The sequence below is a fragment of the Mobula hypostoma genome, chromosome 2 (assembly GCF_963921235.1).
Source record: "Mobula hypostoma chromosome 2, sMobHyp1.1, whole genome shotgun sequence".
Lineage (NCBI taxonomy): Eukaryota > Metazoa > Chordata > Chondrichthyes > Myliobatiformes > Myliobatidae > Mobula > Mobula hypostoma.
In genome coordinates, this window is record NC_086098.1 from 161,964,949 (window position 1) to 161,980,042 (window position 15,094).

Here is a 15,094-nt window from a genome sequence, read left to right on the forward strand (position 1 = left end):
ACCTGGTGAACCTCCTCTGCACTGCCTCCAAAGCCAGTATATCCTTCCTTAAGTATGGAGACCAGAACTGCACACAGTACTCCAGATGCGGCCTCACCAGTACCCTGTGTAGTTGCAGTATGCCGTCTCTGCTCTTGAATTCAATTCCTCTTGCAATGAAGGCCAACATTCCGTTTGCCTTCTTAATAACCTGCGAGCGAACTTTTTGCGATTCATGCACAAGCGCTCCCAAGTCCCTCTGCACGATAGCATGCTACAATCTTTCACCATTTAAATAATAATCTGCTCTTCTATTACTCCAAAGTGGATGAACTCGCATTTACCAATGTTGTATTCCATCTGCCAGACCTTGGCCCACTCACTTAACCTATCGGTATCCCGCTGCAAACTTTCCACATCCTCTGCACAATTTACTTTTCCACTCAGTTTAGTGTCATCAGCAAACATTGGCCTGAGGTGGAATGTGTACCGCTATCAAAATGATCCCAGAAATCTCCCATGGTAGATGTCCCACGACACTTAACTGCTAGATATTCCAGGTCTGGTGAGCAGAATTGGGACAGCACTGATATATTTGTACACCAAGAGGAGTTGATCATGAGGCATACTCCTCCACCTCTGCTTTTGAGGAACTATATAGATCTGTCCTGACAGTGTACAGTAAACCCATCAATCTGAATCATTGCATCCAGTATGGAAGGGGCTAACAAGGATTCTGTGTAGAAAAAGGACACATGCGGTCCTAATGTCCCTCTCATTCAGCACCCTAGCTCCGAGATCATTGATTTGATTCATCACAGACTGCACGTATGCCAGCCAGATAGTTGGCATTGGGAGTTTAAAAGCCCGTTTCCTTTAACACACTTGTGTCCCTGACCCGCAGCCAAGTTTCCTATGTGGAATCCAGCTAAAAGTACATCGACAATCGGCTTTGTTTCTGTCAGTTTTAAGTAGTGATAGTTCATTTAATCGCATTAAGACATCTTTGTTAACTGTACTGACCTTGGAACCAGTTGTGTTTTTTAGCTGTATCAGGCTGAAACGAGAATACTTAATCATATCGATTGAGGGTTCTGCTGTCACATGAGTCCAACCTCTCCTTATAACTAATACTCTCGAATCCAGCTGAACTTCTTCAAAGCCTTCACACCTCCCTGTAATGCAGTGACCAGAACTGCGCACAATGCACCAAGTAAGGTCTAACCAAATTTTTATATAGCTGTGATGTGACTTCCAACTTTTATACTCAACATCCTGACTAATCAAGTCTGTTATACCACCCCAACTACTGTGTTAACACTTTCAATAAGCGATGGACTTGGATACCGGGATCCCTGTGTACATCAGTGCTCCAAAGGCTCCTTCAATACTCCCGCCAGTTGGTTGGCACAGGTTTTCAGAGGTTTTCAGGTTTCAGGTACTGTGTACATCTGACCTTCCAAACTACACCAGCTCACACTTGTCCAGATTAAACTCTATCTGCCATTTCTCTGTCTGCATACCCAAATGGTTTATCTCCTGCTTTTTTCCTTTGACAACCTCCATAATCCACAAATACGAATGTGGAATTGCAAATTTCACAGTAATATCTTTCACTAGGAAAAGATGGGTGGTTCATTAAGTTCACGGCTGATCTTCATCCTCAGCACCTTGTCCCTGCACCATCCCATGAGCCCTGACTGAGCTCCACAGCCCTTCAAACATTCCCCATCCTTCATATGAAGAAATGCCTCCTCTTTTCTAAATTGCTAGCACCTTATTCTGACTATGTTGCCTGTTTCCAGACACTGAGCTGAGGAAACATCTTCCCTGTATCCACTTTTTCCAGTCTGGTGTGAATTTTGTAAGGTTCAGTGAGATCTGTCCATCTATAGGGCATAACAGGCCTTTTCTACTTGGTCTCTGCTCGTCTTGCAAGCCTACCATCCTCAGAATTTCTTTGAAGAATCATCATCACATTCCCTCCATAGTACGGAAACCAAGTCAGTATATATGCGTCAAATAGCACGGATGAATAAGCACGGGAGACTAAGGAGATGGTACAAGGGACAGGGTTTCAATTTGTTGGATCATTGGAACCTTTTCTGGAGAAGGAGTGACCCGTACAAGAGGGAAGGGTTGCACCTGAATTGGTGGGGGGGTGGGGGGGAACCAATATCTTGGCCAGGAGGTTTGTTAATGCTACTTGGGAGGGTTTAAACTAGTTTTGCAGGGAGCTGGGAGCCAGAGCACCAGATCAGCAAGGGAATGATTGGACCAGAAGGTAGATGTCAGGAAAAGTGTTAAAAGGCAAAATTGAAATAACAGGTATGATGGGTAGGATAGTTGGAAGAGTGTATATTTAATGCTAGGAGTCTTATGGGTAAGGGAGATAATGTAAGCATGGAACTATGATGTTGTGGCCATTACTGAAGCTTGGTTGAGAGAGGGGCAGGAATGGGTAATGAATGCACCAGATTTTCAAAGTTTTAGAAAAGATAGAGGAGGGGGTAAAAGGTGGGGGGGCAGGGGTAGTTGCACTACTAATCAGAGACAATATCACAGCTGCATTCAGAGGAATCAGACACTGAGTCCATTTGGGTGAAACTCAGAAATAGGATGAGTGCAATCACACTGATGGGATTGTACTACAGATACCCTAATAACCTCCAAGACATTGAGGGACAGATATGATAGGATCAGATTAAGGAAATGTGTAAAAATAATAGAGTTGTTGTCATGGGGGATTTCAACTTCCCTAATATAAACTGGGACCTTCTTAGTGTTAAGGGATTTGGATGGGGCAGAATTTGTTAAGTGTATTCAGGAAGGTTTCTTAAATCAACATGTCGACAGTCCGACAAGAGGGACCGTACTGGATGTGGTGTTGGGTAATGAGCCTGGTTAGGTGAACAGTGATCACAACTCCTTATGTTTCAGGATAGCTAGAAATAAGGATTGGTAGGGTCCTTGCAGGAGAGTTTTAAATTGGAATAGGGCAAATTATAAAGTCATTAGGCAGGAACCAAGAAGCACTAATTGGGAATATCTTTTTTCTGTTAAGTCCACATCAGACATGTGGAGGGTGTTTAAAGATCAATTGCATAGGCTACAGGAAAGGTATGTTCCTGTTAGAAGGAAGGACGGGGACGAAAGATGGAGAACCCTGGTTGTTCAGAAAGTGATGAATTTAGTCAAGAAGGAAAAGGAAAAGTATGTAAATCTTCAGAAGTTAGGATTAAACAAAGCACATGAGTATAAAGAAGCCAGAAGTGAACTAAAGAAGGGAATTAGGAAAGCCAGGAGGTGCCATGGAAAAACCCTTGGCAAGTAGGATTAACGTGAACCCCAAGGCATTCTATACATATATCAAGAGCAGTGGGGTAACTAGGGACAGGGTAGTACCACTCAAAGATAAAGGGAGGGGGAACATTTGCTTGGATTCTGAGGATGTGAGTGAGGTACTTAATGAGAACTTTGCTTCAGTATTTACCAAGGAAAAAGACACTGAGGACAAGCAGAATCGGTGCTGAGTGTATAAATATGTTAGGGCAATTAGAGGTCTAGGAGGAGTAAGTCTTGGGCCTTTTAATGAGTGATAAGATGGAGAAGTCCTCACAGGTTATTGAAGGAGGCAAGAGATGAGATTGCTGGGCTGTTGACCAGTATAGGTTTTCCCTGCCATTCGAAGGCAGAGCATTCCTATGAAACAGTTTGTAAGCCGGAATGTCGTAAAGCGAAGAAGCAATTACCATTTATTGATATGGGAAAAATTTGTGGGTGTTCACAGACCCAAAAATAACCTACCAAATCATGCCAAATAACACATACAATCTAAAACAACAGTAATATATAGTAAAAGCAGGAATGATATGATAAATACACAGCCTATATGAAGTAGAAATACTTCTCTACAATCATTGCCACACTGTTCTCTATAGCGAAAATCTTCCGCAAGCGCTCTCGGCAGAAAACCTCACGCAAGCGCTCTCGGCAAAAACACTCTCTCCAGTAACCTTTAAGCTATGAAGCTGCCAAATCATACCAAATAACGCATAAAAATACACGGCCTATATAAAGTAGAAATGATATATGTACAGTGTAGTATCACTTAGGGGAATCAGGAAGACAGCGCAGAGCACACTGATGATGGTGTGTTAGGCTGAGTCGTCGGAGGTTGGGGTGGTGCAGTGGCCCCTACCCTCCAGGCAGTGAACCGATACCGATCCGCGGAGAATGCAGCGGTACAGCGGTGGCCGGGACGCACCCAGCACATCTTTAAGAAAACAGCCGAAATAAAGAAGCTAATTAATTAGGTGCCGCCTGGCACGTAAATGTCAGCCCAGATCAGAGGCGACACAATCGGCAATCGCCTCTGATCTGGGTTGACATCTACGTGCCGGGTGGCACCTAATTAATTAGCTTGTTTATTTCGGCTTTTTTCTTAAAGGTATGCTGGGTGCCTTCTGGCTACTGCTGCATTCTCCGTGGCAATGTATTGGTCCGCGGCCCGGGGGTTGGGTGGTGGGACACTGGGGTGTCATCTCATCGTCGTCTGTTTCCATCAGGGAGGCAGGTCATCTTCCATGCCTGCCTGCCTCGATGTCGAAGGTGGAGGTTCGTCGTCTGCTGTGGCTGATTGGAAGGCTTGCTTGACTGCTTAGCCTCGCGCATTTTTCTATCATACAGTTCTTTGTAAGCACTCAAACCATCTTGCAAATATGCCCTAAACTGACATACTCTTTCAAAATTAAAGTAGTACTTTATCATTGCAGTGAAAATCTCACGTGGTTGCTTCACGTTCAGTTCCTGGACAACTTCACTTTCGGTCCGTTCGCATTCGGTTTTGAGTGTTATCCTTTCCTCTTCCAATTGCATCAGCTCTTCATCTATCAGTTCTTGGTCATGGGATGCCAAAACCTCTTCAACATCATCTTCATCAACTTCCACAAGCCAAGCTCACTTTGAACTTACTTCGTTCACCACGATCGAAACGCTTAATTATGTCACCCTTACGAGCTCTTTTAGGCTTTTCCGATACCTTTGAACTCATCTTGCAAACGGATGCTCACAGGCACGTGTTTAAGCAATGCCGGCTAGAATGCAATTCGGAATCTGGGGGAAGAGCGACTGCTCGGGGCACACGCTGCTTTTCTCGTAACAGTGAAAACACCTTCTGTTAGCGAAAACAGGTAGCTAATGTAGGTCTTTCGTAACAGTGAGGTTTCGTAAAGCAAACATTGGAAAAGCGGGGGACACCTGTAGCTTTGTGTCCTCTCTTGGCACAGGTGAGGTCCCAGAGGACTGGCGAGTGGCTAATGTTGTACCTCTATTTAAGAAGGGAACAAGGGAAAATCCTGGAACTATAGACCGGTGAGTTTCACAACAGTGGTAGGGAAATTGCTGGAGAAAATTTGTTGCAGGGTAGGTCGTATCATACCAACTTAATTGAGTTTTTTGACAAGGTGATGAGAGATTGATGAGGATAGGGCACTGGATGTAGTCCACGTGAAATTTAGTAAGACATTTGACGAAGTCTTTCATGGGAAGCTAATTCAGAATATTAAGATTCATGGGATCCGCAGCGAACTGGCTGTTTGGATTCAGAACTGCCTTGCACATAGAAGACAGAGGGTAGTGGTTGAAGGGACTTGTTTGAGCTGGAGGTCTGTAATTAGTGGTGTTCTGCAGTGTTCTATGCTGAGACCTCTGCTGTTTGTGATGTATATGGATGAAAATGTAAATGGGTGGGTTAGTAAGTTTGCGGTTGATACCAAGACTGGTGGTGTTGTGGATAGTGTAGAAGACTGGCAAAGAATACAGCATGATATGGACCAGTTGCAGATATGGGCTAAGAAATGGCAGATGGAGTTTAACGCAGATAAATATGAGTTGTTGCACCTTGGTAGGGCAGATGCAACTGTTAAGGGCAAGATCCTTAAGTGTTGCTGAGCAGAGAGATCTGGAGATCCAAGCTCATAGCTCCTTGAAAGTGGCTACACAGGTTGATAAAATGATTAAGAAGGCTTATGGGAATGCTTGCTTTTATTAATCAAGACATTGGGTTCAAAAGTTGAGATTTTGTTGCAACTTTATAAAACTCTGGTTAGGCCACATCTGGAGTATTCCATACAGTTCTGGTCACCACACTATGGAAAGGATGTGGAGGCTTTGCAGAGGGTGCAGGAGAGGTTCAGCAGGATGCTGCCTGGTTTAGAGGGTATGTACTATCAGGAGAGGCTGGATAAACTTGGGTTGGTTTCTCTGGAGCGCCGGAAACTGAGGGGTGATCTGATACAGGTTTACATGATTATGAGAGGCACAGATAGTGGACAATGAATATCTCTGTTTACCAGGGTTGAAATGTCTACTACCAGAGGGCATGCGTTGAAGGTGAGAGGGGGTAGTTTCAAAGGGGAGGTGAGGCGTAAGTTTTTTGACTCAGAGCGGTGGATGCCTGGAATGCGCTTTCTGGTATGGTGGCAGAGGCAAATACATCAGCGGCTTTTAAGAGACATTTGGATAGGCACATAGATGTAAGAAAGGTGAAGGGATATGGACAAGGTGTAGATAGGAGGAATTAGTGCTTGGCTGTTTTTGATTTGCTTTTTACTGGCTAGGCACACCTCACTGTTCTCACCAAGGTTCTGCTGTGATCCTTATTCACATCCTCAGGCAGTACTATCCCTCTGCTTGCTTTATCTGCATGTCAACCCTCTGTACTGTGTAATGGAAAACTATGTTCCTTCAGAAAGTCAACATGTTGTGGCCTGTCACCTTATAAAACAATCTGTTTCATGCAGCGCATTTTCCTCATTGTGGTACAGCTGCTATATCTGTTGCCACTCATCTGGTCCCTGCTACCTGGATGCTTCTTTATATCCCCATTACTCACTCACGATCCTCCCCATTCCTCACTCACAATCCCCCCATTCCCCACTCACAATCCGCCCATTCCCCGCTCACAATCCTCCCATTCCTCGCTCACAATCCCCCCATTCCTCACTCACAATCCCGCCACCCCCCCTCGATCCCCCATCCCCCCACCTCGATCCCCCACCCCCCACATCGATCCCACCATCCCCCCTCTCGATACCCCCATTCTCCACTCACGTTCCCCCCATTCACAATCCCCCCATTCCCCAATCCCCACTTGCAATCCTCCCATTCCCAACTCACAATCCCCCATTCCCCACTCACAATCCCCCATTCCCCAATCCCCACTCACAATACCCCATTCCCCACTCACAATACCCCATTCCCCATTCCCCACTAACAATCCCCCATTCCCCAATCCCCACTAACAATCCCCCATTCCCCAATCCCCACGCACAATGCCCCATTCCCCATTCCCCACTCACAATACCCCCATTCCCCATTCCGCACTCACATCCTCCCATTCCGCACTCACAGTCCCCCCATTCCCCACTCACAGTCCCCCCATTCCCCACTCACAATCCCCCCATTTCCCATTCCCCACTCACAATTCCCCATTCCCCATTCCCACTCACAATCCCCCATTCCCCATTCCCCATTCCCCACTCACAATCCCGCCATTCCCCATTCCCCACTCACAATCCCCCCATTCCCCATTCCCCACTCACAATCCCCCCATTCCCCATTCCCCACTCAAAATACCCCATTCCCCACTCACAATCCCCCCATACCTCATTCCCCACTCTCAATACCCCCATTACCCGCTAACAATCCCATTACCCGCTCACAATCCCCCCATTCCCCACTCACAATCCCCCCATTCCCCATACCTCACTGACATTCCTCCCCATTACCCATTTCCCATTCTCCACTCACAATCCCCCCATTCACCATTCCCCACTCACAAACCTCACATTCCCCACCCACAATCCCCCCATTCCCCACTCACAGTGCCCCCATTCCCCACAGACAATCCCCCTACTCCCCATTCCCCACTCACAATACCCCATTCCCCACTCACAATACCCCATTCCCCATTCCCCACTAACAATCCCCCATTCCCCAATCCCCACTAACAATCCCCCATTCCCCAATCCCCACGCACAATGCCCCATTCCCCATTCCCCACTCACAATACCCCCATTCCCCATTCCGCACTCACATCCTCCCATTCCGCACTCACAGTCCCCCCATTCCCCACTCACAGTCCCCCCATTCCCCACTCACAATCCCCCCATTTCCCATTCCCCACTCACAATTCCCCATTCCCCATTCCCACTCACAATCCCCCATTCCCCATTCCCCATTCCCCACTCACAATCCCGCCATTCCCCATTCCCCACTCACAATCCTCCCATTCCCCATTCCCCACTCACAATCCCCCCATTCCCCATTCCCCACTCAAAATACCCCATTCCCCACTCACAATCCCCCCATACCTCATTCCCCACTCTCAATACCCCCATTACCCGCTAACAATCCCATTACCCGCTCACAATCCCCCCATTCCCCACTCACAATCCCCCCATTCCCCATACCTCACTGACATTCCTCCCCATTACCCATTTCCCATTCTCCACTCACAATCCCCCCATTCACCATTCCCCACTCACAAACCTCACATTCCCCACCCACAATCCCCCCATTCCCCACTCACAGTGCCCCCATTCCCCACAGACAATCCCCCTACTCCCCATTCCCCACTCACAATCCCCCATTCCCCACTCACAATCCCCCATTCCCCACTCACAATACCCCATTCCCACTCACAATCCTCCCCATTCCCAACTCACAATCCTCCCCATTCCCAACTCACAATCCTCCCCATTCCCAACTCACAATCCCGCATTCCCACTCACAATACCCCATTTCCCATTCCTCACTCAAATCCCCCCATTCCACATCCCCACTCAAATCCCATTCCACATCCCCGCTCACATTCCCCGCTCACAATCCCCCCATTCCCCGCTCACAATCCCCCCATTCCCCATTCCCACTCAGAATCCTCCCCATTGCCCACTCACAATCCCCCATTCCCCATTCCCCATTCCCCACTCGCAATCCTCCCATTCCCCACTCACAATACCCCATTTCCCATTTCCCACTCAAATCGGCACATTCCACATCCCCACTCACAATTCTCCCATTCCCCGCTCACAATTCTCCCATTCCCTGCTCAGAATCCCCCCATTCCCCACTCACAATCCCTCCATTCCCCATTCCTCACTCACTGTCCCCCCATTCCCCAATCAGAATCCTCCCCATTCCCCAATCAGAATCCTCCCCATTCCCCAATCAGAATCCTCCCCACTCCCCACTCAGAATCCCCCCATCCTCCATTCCCCATTCACAATCCCCCATTCCCCATTCACAATCCCCCCATTCCCATTCCCCATTTACAATCCGCCATTCCCCATTTACAATCCGCCATTCCCCATTCACAATCCCCCCATTCCCCACTCACAATCCCCCCATACCTCATTCCCCACTCTCAATACCCCATTCACTGCTCACGATCCTCCCCATTCCCCGCTCACAGTCGCCTGTTCCCCATCCCCCCTCGATCCCCCCATCCCCCACTTAAGTTCCCCCATTCCCCACTCACAATACCCCATTTCCCATTCCCCACTCAAATCCCCCCATTCCACATCCCCACTCACAATCCCCCCATTCTCCATTCCCCGCTCACAATCCCCCCATTCCCCATACCTCACTGACATTCCTCCCCATTACCCATTTCCCATTCTCCACTCACAATCCCCCCATTCACCATTCCCCACTCACAAACCTCCCATTCCCCACTCACAATCCTCACATTCCCCACCCACAATCCCCCCATTCCCCACCCACAATCCCCCCATTCCCACTCACAATACCCCATTCCCCACTCACAATCCTCCCATTCCCCACTCGCAATCCCCCCATTCCCCGCTCAGAATCCCCCCATTCCCCGCTCAGAATCCCCCCATTCCCCACTCACAATCCCCCCATTCCCCATACCTCACTGACAGTCCTCCCCATTCCCCACTCACAGTCCCCCCATTCCCCACTCACAGTCCCCCCATTCCCCAATCAGAATCCTCCCCATTCCCCACTCAGAATCCCCCCATCCCCCATTCACAATACCCCATTCCCCATTCACAATACCCCATTCCCCATTCACAATCCCCCATTCCCTATTCACAATCCCTCCATTCCCCACTCACAATCCCCCCATTCCCCATTTACAATCCGCCATTCCCCATTCACAACCCCCCATACCCCACTCACAATCCCCCCATTCCCCATTCCCCACTCACAAACCTCCCATTCTCCACTCACAAACCTCCCATTCTCCACTCACAATCCTCACATTCCCCACCCACAATCCCCCATTCCCCACTCACAGTGCCCCCATTCCCCACTCGCAATCCCCCCATTCCCCATTCCCACTCAGAATCCTCCCCATTCCCCACTCACAATCCCCCATTCCCCATTCACAATCCCCCATTCCCCACTCCCCACTCCCCACTCACAACCCCCCATTCCCCACTCACAACCCCCCATTCCCCACTCACAACCCCCCATTCCCCACTCACAACCCCCCATTCCCCACTCACAATCCCCCATTCCCCACTCACAATACCACATTCACACTCACAATACCACATTCACACTCACAATACCCCATTCCCACTCACAATCCCACATTCCCACTCACAATACCCCATTTCCCATTCCTCACTCAAATCCCCCATTCCACATCCCCGCTCAAATCCCCCCATTCCACATCCCTGCTCAAATCCCCCCATTCCACATCCCCGCTCTCAATCCCCCCATTCCCCATTCCCACTCAGAATCCTCCCCATTCCCCATTCACAATCCCCCATTCCCCATTCACAATCCCTCCATTCCCCACTCACAATCCACCATTCCCCACTTACAATCCGCCATTCCCCATTCACAATCCCCCCATACCCCACTCACAATCCCCCCATTCACCATTCCCCACTCACAAACCTCCCATTCCCCACTCACAATCCTCACATTCCCCACCCACAATCCCCCCATTCCACACTCACAGTGCCCCCATTCCCCACTCACAATCCCCCATTCCCCATTCCCAATCAGAATCCTCCCATTCCCCACTCACAATACCCCATTTCCCATTCCCCACTCACAATCCTCCCATTCCCCACTCGCAATCCTCCCATTCCCCGCTCGCAATCCTCCCATTCCCCGCTCACAATCCTCCCATTCCCCGCTCACAATCCCCCCATTCTCCGCTCACAATCCCCCCATTCCCCATACCTCACTGACAGTCCTCCCCATTCCCCATTTCCCATTCCCCACTCACAATCCCCCATTCCCCATTTCCCATTCCCCACTCACAATCCTCCCATTCCCCATTACCCACTCACAGTCCCCCCATTCCCCAATCAGAATCCTCCCCATTCCCCACTCAGAATCCACCATCCCCCATTCCCCATTCACAATCCCCCATTCCCCATTCACAATCCCCCATTCCCCACTCACAATCCCCCATTCCCCACTCACAATCCCCCCATTCCCCACTCACAATCCCCCCATTCCCCACTCACAATCCGCCATTCCCCACTCACAATCCGCCATTCCCCATTCACAATCCCCCCATACCCCACTCACAATCCCCCCATTCACCATTCCCCACTCACAATCCCCCCATTCACCATTCCCCACTCACAAACCTCCCATTCCCCACTCACAATACCCCATTCCCACTCACAATCCCCCATTCCCCACTCACAATCCCCACATTACCCATTCCCAATCAGAATCCTCCCATTCCCCACTCACAATACCCCATTTCCCATTCCCCGCTCACAATCCCCCCATTCCCCACTCACAATCCCCCCATTTCCCATACCTCACTGACCGTCCTCCCCATTCCCTCATTCCCATTCCCCACTCACAATACCCCCATACCTCATTCGCCACACACAATCCCCCCATTCCCCATTCCCCACTCTCAATACCCCCTTCCCTGCTCACGTTCCTCCCCCGTTCCCCACTCACGGTCGCCCATTCCCCATCCCCCCTTGATCCCCATCCCCCCCTAGATCCCCCCATTCCCCACTCAAGTTTCCCCACTCAAGTTTCCCCACTCATAATACCCCATTTCCCATTCCCCACTCAAATCCCCCCATTCCACATACGTCACTGACAGTACTCCCTATTCCCCATTTCCCAATCCCCACGCGATTCTCCCCATTCCCCACTCACAATTCCCCACTCTCAATCCCCCATTCCCCATTCCCCACTCACAATTCCCCATTCCCCACTCACAATACCCTATTCCCCATTCCCACACACAAACCCTCATTCCCCATTCCCCACTCACAATCCCCTATTCCCCAATCCCCACTCACAATACCCCATTCCCCCCTCACAATACCCCCATTCCCCATTCTCCACTCTCAATACCCCACTCCCTGCTCATGATCCTCCCCTTCCCCGCTCACAATTCTCCCCCTTCCCCGCTCACGATTCTCCCCCTTTCCCGCTCACAAACCCCCGTTCCCTGCTCACGATCGCCCTTTCCCCATCCCCCCTTTCAATCTCACCATCCCCCCTCGATCACTCGATCAACCCATCCCCCCAGATCCCCCCATTACCCACTCAAGTTCCTCCATTCACCACACAATCTCCCCATTCCCCACTAAAAATAGCCCATTCCCCATTTCCCATTCCCCATTCCCCACTCACAGTCCCCCCATTCCCCACTCACAATCCCCCATTCACACTCAGAATCCTCCTCATTCCCCACTCACAATTCCCCCATTCCCCATTCCCACTCAGAATCCTCCCCATTCCCCATTCACAATCCTCCCCAATCCCCACACAATACCCCATTCCCCAATCCCCACTCACAATCCCCCATTCCCCACTTACTATCCCTCACTCAAAATTCCCTAATCCCCACTCACAATACCCAATTCCCCATTCCCACTCACAAATTCCCCATTTCCCACTCACAAATTCCCCATTTCCCACTCACAATTTCCCCATTCCCCACTCACAATCCCCCCATTCCCCATTTCCCACTCTCAATACCCCATTCTCTGCTCACGATCCTCCCCCTTCCCTGCTCACGAACCCCCGTCCCCCCCTCAAGATCACCCGTTCCCCATCCCCCCTCGATCCCCATCTCCCCATTTCCCCCCATTCCCTACTCAATTTCCCCCATTTCCCACACAATCTCCCCATTCCCCACAGAATCTCCCATTCCCCACTCACAATACCCCATTCCCCACTCACAATCCCCCCATTCCCCACTCACAATCCCCCTATTCCCCGTTCGCCATTCACAATCCCCCATTCCCCATTTGCGATCCCCCCATTCCCCACTCAAGTTCCCCCATTCCGCACACTGTCTCCCCATTCCCCATTCCCCACTCACAAGACCCCATTCCCAATTCCCACTCACAATCCCCCCATTCCCCACTCACAATCCCCCCATTCCCCATCCCCCCATTCCCCACTCACAATCCCCCATTCCCCATTCCCACTTAGAATCCTCCCCATTCATCACTCACAATCCCCCATTCCCCATTCCCACTCACAATCCCCCATTCCCCATTCCCACTCACAATCCTCCCCATTCCCCACTCGCAATCCCCCCATTCCCCATTCCCACTTAGAATCCTCCCCATTGATCACTCACAATCCTCCCCATTCCCCACTCACAATCCCCCATTCCCCACTCACAATCCCCCATTCCCCATTCCCACTCACAATCCCCCATTCCCACTCACAATCCCCCATTCCCACTCACAATCCTCCCCATTCCCCATTCCCCACTCAGTCCCCCATTCCGCATTCCCACTCACAATCCCCCATTCCCCACTCACGATCCCCCATTCCCCGCTCATGATCCTCCCCTTTCCCCGCTCAAATTACCCCTTCCCCGCTCATGATTCTCCCCCTTTCCCGCTCACAAACCCCCGTTCCCAGCTCACGATCGCCCGTTCCCCATCCCGCCTTTCAATCCCACCATCCCCCCCTCGATCACTCGATCAACCCATCCTCCCTAGATCCCCCATTCCCCACTCAAGTTCCCCCATTCACCACACAATCTCCCCATTCCCCACTCACAATACCCCATTCCCGCTCACAATACCCCATTCCCACTCACAATCCCCCATTCCCACTCACAATCCTCCTCATTCCCCACTCACAATCCCCCCATTCCCCATTCCCACTCAGAATCCTCCCCATTCCCCACTCAGAATCCTCCCCATTCCCCACTCAGAATCCTCCCCATTCCCCACTCAGAATCCTCCCCAATCCCCACACAATCCTCCCCAATCCCCATTCCCCACTCCCCATTCCCCACTCCCAATTCCCCACTCCCAATTCCCCATTCCCCATTCCCCACTCACAATTCCCCATTCCCCCCTCACAATACCCCCATTCCCCACTGTCAATACCCCATTCCCTGCTCATGATCCTCCCCTTTCCCCGCTCACAATTCCCCCCTTCCCCGCTCACAATTCTCCCCCTTCCCCGCTCACGATTCTCCCCCTTTCCCGCTCACAAACCCCCGTTCCCTGCTCACGATCGCCCTTTCCCCATCCCCCTTTCAATCTCACCATCCCCCCTCGATCACTCGATCAACCCATCCCCCCAGATCCCCCCATTACCCACTCAAGTTCCTCCATTCACCACACAATCTCCCCATTCCCCACTAAAAATAGCCCATTCCCCATTTCCCATTCCCCATTCCCCACTCACAGTCCCCCCATTCCCCACTCACAATCCCCCCATTCACACTCAGAATCCTCCTCATTCCCCACTCACAATTCCCCCATTCCCCATTCCCACTCAGAATCCTCCCCATTCCCCATTCACAATCCTCCCCAATCCCCACACAATACCCCATTCCCCAATCCCCACTCACAATCCCCCATTCCCCACTTACTATCCCTCACTCAAAATTCCCTAATCCCCACTCACAATACCCAATTCCCCATTCCCACTCACAAATTCCCCATTTCCCACTCACAAATTCCCCATTTCCCACTCACAATTTCCCCATTCCCCACTCACAATCCCCCCATTCCCCATTTCCCACTCTCAATACCCCATTCTCTGCTCACGATCCTCCCCCTTCCCTGCTCACGAACCCCCGTCCCCCCCTCAAGATCACCCGTTCCCCATC

The 15,094-nt window shown here is 50.5% G+C and overlaps 1 protein-coding gene across 3 annotated transcripts in view; it reads left to right on the forward strand.

The window, feature by feature from the left end:
* The window catches only part of osgn1 (oxidative stress induced growth inhibitor 1), a 155,400-nt gene that overhangs the window by 32,548 nt on the left and 107,758 nt on the right, over positions 1–15,094 (forward strand). The window lies entirely within an intron of this gene.